The 15507-nt window shown below is 40.8% G+C and overlaps 1 protein-coding gene across 2 annotated transcripts in view; it reads left to right on the top strand.

Moving 5' to 3' along the window:
* Window positions 1-15507, top strand: part of TBCK (TBC1 domain containing kinase) — a 185875-nt gene that overhangs the window by 137743 nt on the left and 32625 nt on the right. The gene's annotated exons all lie outside the window — the stretch shown is intronic.

Genomic DNA, 15507 nt, shown 5'->3' with positions numbered 1-15507 from the left:
GTAGTTTCGGCAGCGTGCTGCGACGCTTGGGGGGGTGTTTTGGCAGGGCGGCACTCGGGGGGCGTGTTTCAGCACGGTGGCGCTCGGCGGTGTGTGTTTTGGCGGTGCAGTGCTCGGGGAAGTGTTTCGGCAGCACGGTGTTTGGGAGGTGTTTCAGCAGCGCTCAGGGAAGGGGGGTGCTTTAGAGGCACGGCTCTCGGGGAGGGGGATGTCACGGTATAACCCCCACTCTGAACCTTAGCGTCCAAAAGATGGGGTACCAGCATGAATCCCCCTAAGCTTAATTACGAGCTTAGATTTTGTAGTGCTGCCACCAACCAGGACTTGCAGTGCCTGGTACACTCTGGTCCCCCCAAAACCTTCCCAGAGGACCCCAAGACCCAGACCCCCTGGATCTTACACAAGGAAAGTAAACCCTTTCCCCCTCCGTTGCCTCTCCCAGGCTTTCCCTCCCTGGGTTACCCCAGAAGAATACTGTGATTTAAACTCCTTGAATCTTAAAACAGAGAGGAATGCACCTTCCCCCCTCCTCTTTTCCCCTCCCCAAGAGGTAATACAGATTCAAGCTCCGTGAATCTCAAACCAGAGGAATTCCACCTTCCTCCCTCCCTTTTCTCTCCCTTTCTCCCACCAATTCCCTGGTGAGTACAGACTTAATTTCCTTGAGCCTCAACAAGGGGAAAAAATCAATCAGGTCTTAAAAAAGAAAAGCTTTTAATAAAAGAAAGAAAAAAGTAAAAGTTGTCTCTGTAATTAAGATGGTAAATGTTACAGGGTCTTTTAGCTTATAGACACTAGAGAGAAGCCTTCCCCCCAGCACAAATACAAATTAAAATCCTTCCAGCAAAATACACATTTGCAAATAAAGAAAACAATCAAAAAGACTAAATCGCCTTTCTACTTTTACTTACTACTTGCACAGAAAATTAGAGAGCCTGTAGGTACATTTGGTCACTCTCAGAACCCAGAGAGAACAACAGACAAATGAACAACACAAAACAAAGACTTTCCTCCACCGAGATTTGAAAGTATCTTGTCTTCTGATTGGTCCTCTGGTCAAGTGTTCCAGGTTCACTGCTTGTAACCCTTTACAGGTAAAAGAGACATTAACCCTTAACTGTCTGTTTATGACAGGGTGTTTCGGGAGGGCGGCACTCGAGGGGGAGTGTTTTGGCAGTGCGGTGCTCGGGGAAGTGTTTTGGCAGCACAGCGCTCGAGGGGGTGTTTCAGTGGTGCTCGGGGAGGGGGGTGTTTCGGCAGGGCGGCACTTAGGGGAAGGTGTTTCGGCGGGGCAGGGCGGCACTCGGGGGCTGTTTCGGCAGGACAGTGCGGCGCGGCGCTTGGGGGGAAGGTGTTTCAACGGGGTGATCCTTTCACTAATAGCTGTTGGGAACGTTCTCCATTCTGACATATTGTTTAATTACAAAATGAATTTTTTTAAAGTGCATTACTTTTGATAGTCGTGACTTACTAAATAATTGTTCAGTGCTTTATGCACTACAGTTTGTAGCTTATTTCATGTTACCCTCCATCCACAGGTATTGTACAACAAACCATGAAGCATTGAAAATAGTGTGATTTTTTTTCTCTGACATTTGTTTTAAAAGAACAGTTAGAAGTGTATCATGAAAACCACATAAGAAAATAAGTCCATGGGAACCAACAGATAGCATACTTGTGTAAACCTGTTGTAAGTGCCAGATTCAGAACTGGATACATAGTTGTTTAAGGAATACAAGTCTCTCACATTTGAGCATTAACGCTGGCTATTTTTGTGAGAGACATCACTACTAGAAATAAATCTTTTGGCAGCTAATATGTATGTGTGGCGCAGTTTCCTGCGTATGACAGTTTTGTTTCATATTTGATTAAAGAGGCCATATTTTTATCATAAAAATAGTAGTCTGTGTCTACAAAAGGAAAATGAAAAGAGCACCACGGTGCCTATTAGGTTTCGTTTTAGTTCAGAAATAATTCACTGAGTAAATCCACTGGGTATGTTAAAAATATGCTCTAAGATTAGAATTGGTTATAGAATTTGCCTTCAGCTTTGCTCTGCTTCTGGTAAGCCAAGTTTGATTCCAAAAACAGACCTGGTTCATTTGTTGTTACTTTCTGTTGTGTAGCATAGTAAAATACTGGAGATTAACAGAAACATTTTTTTCTGTTTAAGGCGACATGAGAAAATGGCTTTCAAAGTCCTAATAACTATATAAAACAAACACACACACCACTTCCCCACACCCCCAAATCATCCTGGAATAATTTTCTTGTATGCAGCATATCATCATAGATTTTTGGATCATTTTAGTGAAGACCTAGATCCCTGTGCTAGATATAGCAAGTGTTGTAAAGACATAATACAGGTATGTTGGAGCTAATAGTTGAAGTTGTGTAATATGTGGGATATTATGTATAATATAATAAATAAATTAAACCACCCTGCATTAAAAGAACAATAAGGTTTCATTTCTCTCATCCCTCCCCCCCCCCGATGGCTGTTTGACTTGACGTTCCTCTTTCCGCAGGCTCCATGTCTCAGTTCCTGTGCCCCCTGCAACCTCCCTGTCCCCTTGTCTCAGTTCTACCCTCCTCTTATCCCAGTCCTCCCCCCATTCCAACCTCAACTCCAGGTCCCATTTCCAGAATCCTGTGGCTCCTTGTCCTGGACCTGGCTCCTCACGCCTATCTGCATTTGAGTCAGGCTTTTTCTGCCTTCTCCTGCTTGGTTTGTAAGTGCCAGCAGGAGGAGCATTGAAAGCATGGAAGATACAGTCTACCAGCTCTCAATTCCTTTGCTTGATGCCACAGCTAGCCTTGCGCAGACAAGAGCTGAAATTGCAAGGAAAGTCCTGCTCAGCCCTTGTATCCCCAGGATTGGGCATGCTCAGTGCAGATGGAATCTTCAGAGAATGTAGCTGTCCATCTCTAACCAGTATCTACTGAACACATGGCAACTGAGATTTTCAGGGACTTACAACTTGGCCAAATGTAGGCAGATTTTCTCAGGAAGGGTAAAAGGCACATCCCCAACAACAGGCAGTGGTGTTAGAACTATGAGTAGTGAGGGCTGCCACAACCCTGGCTTGAAGTAGTAATAACAAACACTAAATATATGGTTTCCATCAGCAGCACCCCCCGCTATGAAAATTGTTCCAGCACCCCTGAGACCAGGGCAACCCGCCTGCCAAATTTCAACTCCGTAATCAAATGCATGAAGGCATTACAGCTTCTCAACAAAACGGTTGTAAAAATTTTTTAACCTCATTCTAAGAAACCCCTGAGCATGTTTTTCTGAAATTTAAAGAAAAATAAATCAGCCTGAGGCAGACATCCAGCATGGAAAACTTTGTTCTGAATGGTGAAGTTTCACTAAGTTATAAATCAGGAGTAGGCAACCTATGGCACGCATGCCAAAGGTGGCACGCATGCCGATTTTCAGTGGCCTCTCACTGCCCGGGTCCTGGCCACCAGTCTGGGGAGCTCTGCATTTTAATTTAATTTTAAATGAAGCTTCTTAAACATTTTAAAAACCTTATTTAATTTACATACAATAGTTTAGTTATATATTATAGGCTTATAGAGCGAGATCTTCTAAGAACGTTAAAATGTATTACTGGCATGCAAAACCTTAAATTAGAGGAAATAAATGAAGACTCAGGGCACCACTTCTGAAAGGTTGCCAACCCCTGTTATAAGTAAATGAAAACAGCATCTTATAATGGAAAGTGTTGGACAGTCTTAACTCTCGAGGCTTTACTAGTGCCGTATACAAACATGAGGTTGTGGGATATACATTTGTTACCATAACTTGGAGGTTACTGTGTTACAAGTAATGCCATGATTGGGCCAATAATTTTTTTTCTCTAGCAACCCACAGGAAACTGACAGGGACAACACAGAAAAGTCCCTTACCCAAACATGAAATTTTAATTTGTTGTGTTCTGAAAAAATCTTTTTCTGAATTTGAGAAACAATACTTCTCATGTTAGGATCACACCCCTTTTATCTCTTTAAACCTCTAATGAGCACTCTTTAATGATTGAATTGTGACTCTTGAATTGCTACAATTGTTACATTATTACGTGTGGTAATAGAGCGTTGCATTGTCCTTAATTTATACTTTCTCTTTAGGTGGCTGAAGTATCAGTGATTTAACCTGCTTTGGTTTTGATTGAAATTATTTTCATCATATTTACAACGCCTTAAATGTTTGTGATGATTAAAAAAGCAGTGCTGTGAAAGTAACACTGTTTCTGCATCAATCTTCTCCCTATTTTAGCCAATAGTAATACCAGTATATTCCCACCAGCAGCCACTGGTGTTTTTAAGCACCCTATCAATTAGACTTCCACAAGCAGAGCTAGATGACAAGAGACTTAAAACACCAGTAGCAACCAAAACATGTCTGTTATAGGGGTCCTAACTTTGAATGATCTAAGCTGGTGTTAAGAATGGTAGGCAGTTTTTACAAAATTTCTGTGGTGTAGACGAGGTCTCTCTTGTTGCATTCATGTCCTTTTAATACACTAGCAATACGCTATTACTGCTGTGAACATTCTAGAATAAGTCAAGATGTGAAAAAGGAAGCTGTATTTTCTCATCTCTATCTCATTGGGCAAGAGTATGAACTAAAGTTCTGTACTTTGGATGACAATGTAAGTGGAAGAAAGAACACTGCTTGGTTTTCAGATTCCAGGCTGAGTTTGCAGTGATCATAGTCAGAAAAACCTTGGTTGGGGCCCTAATCATGGAAATACTTATGCACATGCTTAACTTTATACATGCCTGTAATCCCATTGACATTAATGGAACTATTCATGCGTGTAAAAGTTTATAGGATTGAGATCCTGATTTGTAAATTGAGAAAATATATCTAAGTCACAAAGAGGATAAATGTGGAGCACAGATATCATTTTGAATACCTTTGCTGATTATAACCATGTTTTTAAACTTTGAGAATCCTACAGATGAAATATGGATCCTAAATACTTTACTGAAAAGTATTTAAATTTGTCAGTGATAATGTAGGACACAAACAATGTATTGTTGTCTCTCAGCAGGCCCTAGTAGCAGCTAACAGACTTTCCAAAGCTCTGCTGATGTTGCTAATGCTTATCCATAAAATAGAAGGGACTCTACTAGAACCCCAGAAAAAATCAATATCTGCCAAATAGAATTGGTCCTAATTGGAGGGGAGGATTTTTATGTTCATGCTAATACAGTTTTTTGTAAGGGGAGTATAAAACAACAATTGTAAACTACTTAACAAAACAAGTATTCTTCCATGAACATTTCTTTCCTAAAGCTAAAAGTAACATAACTTGCTAATAAGTCTAACTACTTATAATTTCCAAAGGAAACAGTATCCAGCAAATAAGTAAGAAATTATTCACTGTTTGAAAGTGCAAGAGGAGGTTGTCACTTCATTCCAGTTTCTTCACTTGCACGGTTTACCTTTGAGTTGATTTACATTAACATGTGCTTTATGTGACACAGCTAGACTGCAGCTAAGCTTTATAATTTAAAATGGTTTCCCACAATGGTAGGGAGAGTTATTTAATCTTTTACTGAGCCAGCAGTAAATGAGACTTTGGCATGCCCACTCAGCAGCATATAGTGGAGAATTTTCCTTTCTGCTGTGCAAATTCAGCTTAATCATCCAATTATGTTATTCCAGAGAGAAAGAGGTGGATTTGCTTAGTAACTAGCAGTTCTGGCAAAATGACAAGAGTTTGTTTATGCTTTGTATATTGTGAAAAAGTGTGTGTGGTGTTTACCACATTATAAGATCTGTGCATTCTTGATTGAATATGAAAGAATAACATGCAAGTGTCTTTCTATGACTTGTCTTTAACAATTTACTTTTTCTCCTTGTCCCTTCTGCCAGACATCCTTTTCTTGTTTTTCTGATTTAACTTACCGTCCCTTCCCTAATGTCATTAATAGTGGATTTAAGCATGAATGTCTTCAGCGGTGGCATGATGGTAAAGCACTTTACACATTAGAGGCCATCAGTATGTAATACTAATAGTTTTTTGTTTATAAACAAAAAGGACAATATTAATAAGGGCCCATTATCTCTTGCAGAAGTTCTTAGCAGACTGTACCTGCCTAGTTATAGAGACTACAAATTTTGAATCAGTTTGAATAATATTGAGTAGCAACATCCAATTAGTTGTTGGAGAGAGTTTAGAATGTGTAAAACTCTTTTTGGGATAGAGGCAAAATCCATAAAGCTATCACCTTTTCATCCTTAAGACTGACCTCACCTGTGATATGTACAGAAAACTGCTATCTGATAATATCTAGATAAGTTGACAGGAATTCAGCTGGCTTTGGGCACAGTCACCTAGCAACCCAGTGTACTTGGCTGGTCCTAATAAGCCATTGCTAAATGGCTGTGCACCGTGATCAGGGGGAAAAGGGCCAACAGATCATTTAAGCACTGCAGCAATGGCTGTACGGTAGCTGCTCAGTGCATTCACACCTGCAGCTGTGCCAGACCAGCTTCCTGCACCAGCCCTTGTTCCAACTCGTGCCTGCTTGCGCTCCAGCCGTAGTTCCTACCTTCCTCAGAACACCTGACTCCAGCCGTTGACTTGTCTCCTGGCCATGCCTTCGGTTCTGCCATTTGGTTTTGCTAGGCGAGACTCCTGACCACTAGGTCGCACCACTTCTACTCTGTTATGTGACAGTGGTGAATTGTGACTGTGATGACTGACTGGTGCTGATTGGCATTTTGCTGTGCATATAGCTAGTCTGTGCTTTTTTGTTTTTCCCCTATCCTCCCTCTCCCCGTCTCATTATCATTTCACCCACCTGTTAGGTCTTGTCTATTTAGACTGAACTCTCCAGAAACGGGGCTGTCATATACAATGTGTTTGTACAGCACCTAGTACAGTGGGGGCCCTAACTTGTTTGAAGCCTGTTACATTTAGGTGTAAAGCATTGTGCATGGTAAGAGAGCCTTCTCTGGTTTTATATATGTTAAATTAGAGGGAGCCAACTGGTACAGTCAGTGACATCTTTGTAGTAAGAGTCATCATTGGTCTGCAGCGGTCTTTTCCAGTTTACAATATATTTGTAGTTCCTTGTAGTCTTCTGCTTTCTTGTTTCCTGGGTGAAATAATAAGCAATTATCAGATCAAGTGCTAGGAAATCTGCTTGGCTAAAAACATGGTATAAGCTTATCTCAACTTTAAAAGTCATTGTGTCTCATTTCTGAACCTAGACACATACCGTAGGTATGACACAGATAAGTAGATCATGTAGAATGCCACCTTCAGCAGAACACATAGTTCCTAAGGCATTTGAAATTTTGCAAAAAAATCATACTTGGTCGCTTGCTTACATTGAAATTGATTTAATTCAGGGGTTCTCAAACTTCATTGCATCGTGACCGCCTTCTAAAAACAAAAATTACTACACAACCCCAGGAGGGGAGGAGCAAAGCCTGAGCCCCGCTGCCTTGGCGGGGAGGGGGGAGGGGCAACGCCAAAACCCGAGCCCTGCCCCAAAGCCTGTAACCTGAGCCTCGCCATCAAGAGCTGAAGCCATCAGGCTTCAGCTATGGCCCTGGGCGGTGGGTGGGGCTTCATCTTCGGCCCTGGACTGCAGCAAGTCTAATGCCAGCCCTGGCAACCCACTTTGAAGCCCCGACCCACAGGCTGAGAACCGCTGATTTAATTCAATGCTGAAATACCTCTGTTTAAAAAAGGTTTTTTATTTTAATGTGATAAGGAATGCCAAGTTCATTAAAAAACAAAAAGCAAAAATACCTGCAGCCCACCTAAAACCATTCTGTCTCCTGGACCAAAACTCGGCTAAATGCAAGAGCTATTATCAGATGGAACTGCGAAGTGCAGGTCCAGCAGAATCAGAAACACTTAATTTCTTTTCCATAAAGGTGTATCTGCATGTGAAAGCCAGGATGAAATGCCAATCAGAAATTACAGCTTAATGGAAAATGAGATGGAAGCTCTGATTGTGTGGCCTACCGGTTCTTAGAGCTCTTTAATCTTTCTGAAGCTCGGCTTCTAATTTCAGAATATTTATGTAGCTTTAATTCCTAATATTAAAAACATTAAAATTCCTAATTCCTCCTTTGTATTAAGAGCAGTAAATGCATATAGCTTTGTAATTCCCAGTCCTGTTTAAAAGTTAATGGAGTGAGAACAAGTGCTCTAATTTAAAGGATTTAGGAGGTAGTCAAGGAAACACATGGGATGAGAGTAGACTTCTAATGCCAGCTCATATAAATCTTTTTTCTAAATCGTGCTGTCTGTTAAGCAACCTTCCCTGGTGAACAACTTCTCATAGCTGAATTTTCTAAAATGAGATTCCACACTGATGTTAGGATAGGGGAAAATAAAAGTTCAGGAATTTTACTACAGTGTAACTAGGAGCAGATTTGAAAGGACTTTTAAAGAAAAAGGCAGGAGAAACAGTGACTTGCAAGTGTTTCCCAGCTCAGGCAGTGAGGTCACTACCAAGAACAGTGAGTGGAACGCTGCTGTAAGTGCTCTCTCCCTAACTACTGTCTTTCATTTTTCTGAGCAACTGTGTTTGATTCATCCATATATTTTGTTTGCAGTTTTCTGCCAGATAGTTTTGACCCCTAAACCCATCTTTTAAAATAACTATAAACCACTATTGTGTGTGTGTGTGTGTGCGCGTGTGAGGCTTTTTAGTGCATACCCTGGTATTGCTCTCAGACTATGGATCCTTAATTTTATTTTCCATTATTTTAAAAAAAATAGTTTTTCAGAGAATTTTTCTCTGTATGCAGTATGGAAACCCCTAAATAGGTCATATCAGAAGGGTAACAGAAGAGAGTAAGTTATAAATGCCTTCTCCTATACTATTTGGACTGTATTTGTTATTTTTTTTTCCTACATGTCCTGGTCAATTGGACCCCTTCTTTTTTTACACCTGCCTGCCAATGAGCCTTATTGCCTTTAGTGCTGCAGTTTGTAGCCTAGTGGATTCTTTCAGCTCTCACTTTCTATTGTTTTGGGGTTTTTTAAGTAGGCTTTGATTCAGCAAGTATGTTTTAACTTTAAGTATGTAAGTAGATCCAGCGACCTCCATGAGACTATTTGCAGCTTAACGTTAGACAAGTGCTTAAGTACCTGGCTGAATCAGGCTCTTAACTGGGAGCCATTTTATATTCTCAGCTTGGTGGGTTTTTTAAATGAATTTAAAATGGCCACAAAGTGCTGCTGAGAGGACAAATAACCTTTTGGAGGCTTATTTTCGAATGGCGTCGCTCTCTCTCCCCCTCCCCCTCAGCTGGAAACTGGTGCCTAACTATGACACCACCAAAAGGCCTAAACAAGTGATAAGGCCAATCACTGGGTACAGTTAAGAATTCTGTCCAAAAGTCTATTCGTCAGCGTAAGCTAAACGTGGCTATAGCAGAGCTCTTAATCTTCCTCCAAGGCCTCCTCTGCATCTTCTTTCTCAATCACTGTGGATGGCACCACCATGCTGCCTGTCACTCTGGCCCATAATATGGGCATCATCTTCGACTCAGGTATCCAAGTCCTCATATCCAGGCTATGTCTAAATCTTGAAGATTCTTTCATATAGATTTAAGATTTGTCTAAACAGCATATTAGTGCGTGACAAATCTGCAGTACTCCAGCATGCTGTGCACTCACTGTCCATGTGGACCTTGCTGCTGCGCCCTGAAAGTTCCCCAGTATGATTTGCGTACTGCTGTTTCAAACTTCAGGGCACGGTAACAGAATCAACATGGACAGTTAGCGTGCAGCATATAAGTGCACTGCAGATTTACACCACAGCTTGACTCACACTTCTGCTTCATTTAGGCATGCCCTTAAACTATAAGCACTTTGGAGTAGGAACTGTCTTTTTGTTCTATTTGTACAGAACCGAGCACATAGATCTTGGCCCCTGAGTAAGGCAGGTAGGCATTAGGGTAATACAAATAAATGATGATAATAAATAGGTGGAGCTCTAGCTAATATCAAATATCACTGCTGTCACAGCAGATTGTGGAAGATGTGAAACTATATTTAGTGTACAGAAAAGAGCATAAAAATTTTGATTGGACTGTCCCAAGCAGAAAAGCAAGCTTGAGAGTAAACAGATTTTTGAGCTCTGAGCAAGTCTTTGGAGTGAGGGCTCTGTGCCCATATTGCTCTCTCACACCTAAAGTGCCCCGAGAAGTGGAAGAGATACAAAACATATACCAGAAATACCTGAGAAGACTTGAACAGACTTGATGGACTCCTTGTGACTTTTTAAAATCAAATGCTAGACATAAATGTAGAGAAAAGTGCTTTATGTGTTGACAGTTTTTTAGAAAATGTCCATGAAGAATCTTCCTCTGTGAATGGGAAGGATGCAGGCATTATCAGATACAGCAGATAAAGACAAACTTTTAAAGGTAGGTCCCTTCCCCCCCCCAAAAAAAAACACAGTTTTATATATGGAGAGTAGAGCTGTTTCTTTTTCCAGCTGTATTTTCACTAACACAGTCTTTGGAGGAAGAAATGACTCTAATAAAAACAGTTTTTAATGAAGGAATTGATTCAGCAGTTCTGTTTCCTGCAAAACTCCACATAAGTTATGGGAAACACCTTGATATTCTGGGACATCATACAGTACAGATGGAAATTGGGTATCCTAGATCAGAAAAGGAAGAGAAGGAATCATAAGAAAGATGATAATGAACTTTACAGGTGGGCTAATGCCACTTAGGATATTTATTTTAATTGAGTTGCAATTATGTTAGTGGTTATTCAGCCATTAACAGGAGATTGTTTCTTAGGCTATGTCTACACTATGAGTTAGGAATATTATTTCCCTGCTTGTGTAGAGTAGCTCTCATCAGGCTAGCATGAATACAAATAGAAGGGTAGTCCAGGTAGCAACAGTGGAGACACAGCTGAGTCGGATTGAATACAAGCTCTCCTGAAACCACTGAATATGTACTGAACACAGCTCAGCCATGCTTCCACTGCTGCTACCCATGCCACTGTGGCTACAATGGTATTTATACTCCTGGTAGCTCAATGAGTGCTAGCACGAGAATGTATATGTGAGCAGGGATATTGCATCCCTAGCTCATAGTGTAGGCATAGTCTTACTTAGGGCTCACTTGTTTGCTATTTCCCCATTGGGGATAATGAAGAATGTTGATGATTATGACTTCTATTATACAAGCATAGGCAATACCAGATTTAAGGTTGCCTGTTCAACCTTAATTCTTCCCCTGTGTGCATCCATCCTGTGCACTGAATTAGGCAGCGTGCTTTGGGCTCCAGCAGCTAACACTCCAGGCCAGGCTCCAGCAGCAGCTCTGCTCCCTCCTCGGCGCTGGTAGCTTCTTTCTTACTAAGTTTGTAACCTTGTCCTCTTCCTGGCCGGGGGGAGAGGATAAAAACAATGCGTCCCCCTCCTCACTGGAGGGGGGGAGTGATGAAAAAAAAATGTGCATCCCTCTCCCGGCTGGTGGGGTGGGTGTATGAAAGCAGCATAGACCCCAGCTTTGCTCCTGCTCTTCCAACTCCAGCTGCCTTGGGCTGGCAGCCCCAGTGTCATCACCTCCTAGCTGTAAGTAGCTGCCCCATACGTTGGGACATGCAGCCCAAATGTGCCTACTTTTAAGATGCAGTACAGTACAGTATTTCTTTTTCTTTCTTTCTTTGGTCCCCACTACTCCCTAATTAGTTACTTCCGGTTTCACATGGTGTCCGGTTGACAGGTCAGTCTGTAACTCTGGTGATTGTATCTTTGAGGCTCTGCTGTATCAATATAACCTAGCACATGTTTGCAGCACACTGCTGAAGCAAGGGCTAGCACTAGCAGTAATTACTTGAGTTAATTAATACCAGACCTGATAACTCATTTTTCATTGCACTGTTTTGTTTTTGTTTTTGTGTTTTTTTTTTGTGGGGTGAGGGCTGGAAAATGTTGATTCATTGGAACTGAAACTGTTTGCAAATTGGTTGATTGGTTTTGACAAATCTGACTTGAAATTTTGAGGGGTAATAAGTTTCAATTTTCTGAGTTTAAATGACTTTTTATTTTGAAGTTTATTAAATTTAGACTTAAAGCTTAAAAAAAGAGAGATCAAAACCAAAATGAAATGTTTAGAAATTGTTTTGATTGACCCGAAGCAAATTTTTTTTCAGATTTGATTTGCAAAAATTGTCAAGATTTTGACTTTTCATCCCAATTTGAGATGGGAAAATGTTTTGATATCTTGAAAATGTTCATGGGACGGGAAAACCATCTTCTCCTCAGCTCTATTTAATACTCTGATCACAAGTGTCTCAATGTCTCCTGATTGCTAACACTCCTGTTCCCTTATGTATATGTTTCCTCATTGATAAGTAAAAATTGCAAAGCAAATGACAAGCTAGGTACTGAATCGGTATCAACGTACCCATGCATATATACAAGAGATTAGGTGACAAAGATAATTCTATGAATTATGGTTCTGTTTTCCTCTAAGCATAAATTCAGCCCCCTATACTCTTAGAATAATCCTGCTTTTAAACAGCATTTTATATATTTAACTCTTAAAATCAATGCAGTAATGTTGACCAGTAATGTAGGAACAATTTTTAGATTTTTAATTTTTCTATTTTGTATTTTACGTCTGGGCTGTATTTACTGTATGATGTGCATATAATGTCCAGTAATGTTAATGGGAGTAATACCTGTATTGGGGAGAAGTGGCCCCAGAACCTTGTTTTGTATGGGAGAATTGCAGAGCACACATTTGGATTTTCTAAACAAAATAGCTAGCTTTTAATTAACACAAAAAAAGTATTCCATCAGTAACAGTCACCAAAACAGTAGTCTAAACAGCTTCCAAAAGATGCTCACTCTAGCAGTTCCCAGCTATCCTGCACAGATTTGTCTCCAGACAAGCTGGAATAATTCACTGGAAACAGCTGAACACTCAGAAGTTATAAAATTTCGCCTGTGTTTGACCTCAAACACAGTAGGAGCACAACAGTTGCAAAGGGACAAATTCAGCCCTGGTGTAAGCAAGAAAAGCTCCATTGGAGTGACATACAGCAGGGCTACATTTTGGCTCAGTGGAGCTGAATTTAGTTTTTGTGCATACGTGACTCACTTCATTAAGTCTTTACTGATAGGTTAAAATATTATGCAAATCAGATACCTGTAAATGCCATTATTAGGCAATGAGACAAGTGGACAAAGTGGTGATTGGTACATGCTACATCTGCAGACTACAGTAAAACGCAATGCAGTGGTGCACTGAAGCCTCTGAACCACATGTCCTGTGCTGGATTTTCTAAATATAGAAAAAAATAATGTTTGCTTTGGTATGGATGCTTTGAAAAGTTAAAGCTGGTGACATTTGAAGCTGAAGTATTGAGACTTCCCCATAGAGATCCGTTAGCTGCGGATGCAAAATTGCTGTGGAGTTACTGGTGAAAATGATCTAACTCACTTTCACTCAGTCCTGTTTAGAGATAACATGGGTGGCATAATGCATTCTACTATTTTAAGTCCTTGGGTATTTTACCATCCCTCATGAGATCAGCTGAGATTTTCAACAGATTCTAGATTTAAACACTATGGTGTTGGTAACTGGACATTCTCTATGAGTTTGCATGACTGGAATTCATTTCCTTGTATCACTCTTACTGAGATTGAGTTTGCTGGCCTTTTGAGCATGCTGTAAAGTATATTTGTTTGTCATGGCTTTTTTTTTTTTTAAATGAAATTCATTGGATTGGGTAGAGGTGATTCTTCTACAGTGAGAACCTGATTTAAAGTTAGCTTCTTAAAAATTCAGCCATTTCGCAATTATAAATAAACACTGTGGTTGGAAAAGCTCTACCACACTTTGTGGCCCACCTTTCTGCATTTTGTGATCATCTCACTGAAATTCCCTGTACATAAACTCTACTGTAATTTAGTGGTTTTGTATTCATGAGCAATTATCAATATACATTGTTCACAAAATATATTTGTGAATAAGATGCACTGATTCACTTTGCTGGTGTTCAGGATGCATTATTTTGTTCGTTTTTTGTGTGGCTTATTTACATGTGTTTTTTTCACAATAACAAAAAGCAAAAGCATCACAGATTCTAGTGCTTCTGAATATTTGTGAGAGCATTCACAGTGGAAAGGCTGTTGGGCAAATAATAGAGTATTTCTGTGGCACCACAATAAATTAGCTGAATGTTCCCAAATAATTTTTATACAGCTTAGCTCATCCAGAAACAATACCAAGTGACTTAGGTGACCAATAATGTGGTTCAATGGGAGAAGAATAAATAATGAAAGGGCATAGGGAGAGATTCTGTGCTGCACCTCAAAGATGCAGGCCAGAACCACAGATCGGGGAGGTTAAGGTCATCTTTGCCATCCTCTTGATCCCGGGCTACTCTGGGGACTGGTGTAGCCTCTGGCATAATTTAGACAGCTCCATGGAACGGTCTAAATTATGGTGGGTTTCCCAGGTGACCTATGGGCCCTGCTGCTGCCCAGAATTTCCTCCCCACTCACTTCTCATCCATCCGATTCCTGACATGTTGTCATGGTATAATTCCCCACTCTGAACCTTAGTGTCCAAAAGATGGGGTACCAGCATGAATTCTTCTAAGCTTAATTGCCAACTTAGAACCTGTAGCGCTGCCACCAACCAGGAATTCCAGTGCCTGGTACACTCTGGTCCCCCCAAAACCTTACCCGGGAACCCCCAAGACCCAGACCCTCTGGATCTTAACACAAGGAAAGTAAACCCTTTCCTTCACTGTTGCCTCTCCCAGCCTTCCCCTCCCTGGGTTACCCTGGAAGATCACTGTGATTCAAACCCCCTGAATCCTGAAACAGAGAGGAAAATGCACCTTCCCCCCTCCTTCTCTCTTCCCCCCCCAGATTCTCCCTGAGAGAGACAGTAATCCTAACACAGAGAGAATTTAGCCTCTCTCTCCCTCTTCCCTCCTTTCTCCCCACCAATTCCCTGGTGAATCCAGACCCAGTCCCCTGGGGTCTCACCAGAATAAAAAAAACAATCAGGTTCTTAAACAAGAAACTTTTAATTAAAGAGAGAAAAAACAGTAAAAATTATCTTTGTAAATTTAAAATGTAATAGGTACAGGGTCTTTCAGCTATAGACACTGGGAATACTCTCCCAGCCTAAGTATACAAGTACAAATTAAAATCTTTTCAGCAAAATACCAATTTGAACTCCTTTCAGCCAAATGCACATTTGAACTTCTTCCAACCAAATACACATTTGCAAATAAAGAAAACAAACATAAGCCTACTTGCTTTATCTACCTAGTACTCACTATTTTGAATCTATAAGAACCTGTGTCAGGGAGATTGGAGACAAACCTGGTTGCACATCTGGTCCTCTGAGCCCCCAGAGTGAACAACAACCAGAATCTAACAGCACAGCACAAAAACTTCCCTCCCTCAAGATTTGAAAGTATCCTGTCCCCTGATTGGTCCTCTGGTCAGGTGACAGCCAGGCTCACT

This window comes from Gopherus evgoodei, chromosome 5 (genome assembly GCF_007399415.2).
Source record: "Gopherus evgoodei ecotype Sinaloan lineage chromosome 5, rGopEvg1_v1.p, whole genome shotgun sequence".
Taxonomy (NCBI): Eukaryota; Metazoa; Chordata; order Testudines; family Testudinidae; genus Gopherus; species Gopherus evgoodei.
The sequence above is the reverse complement of the archived record's forward strand: the minus strand, read 5'-3'. Positions and strand labels throughout refer to the sequence as shown.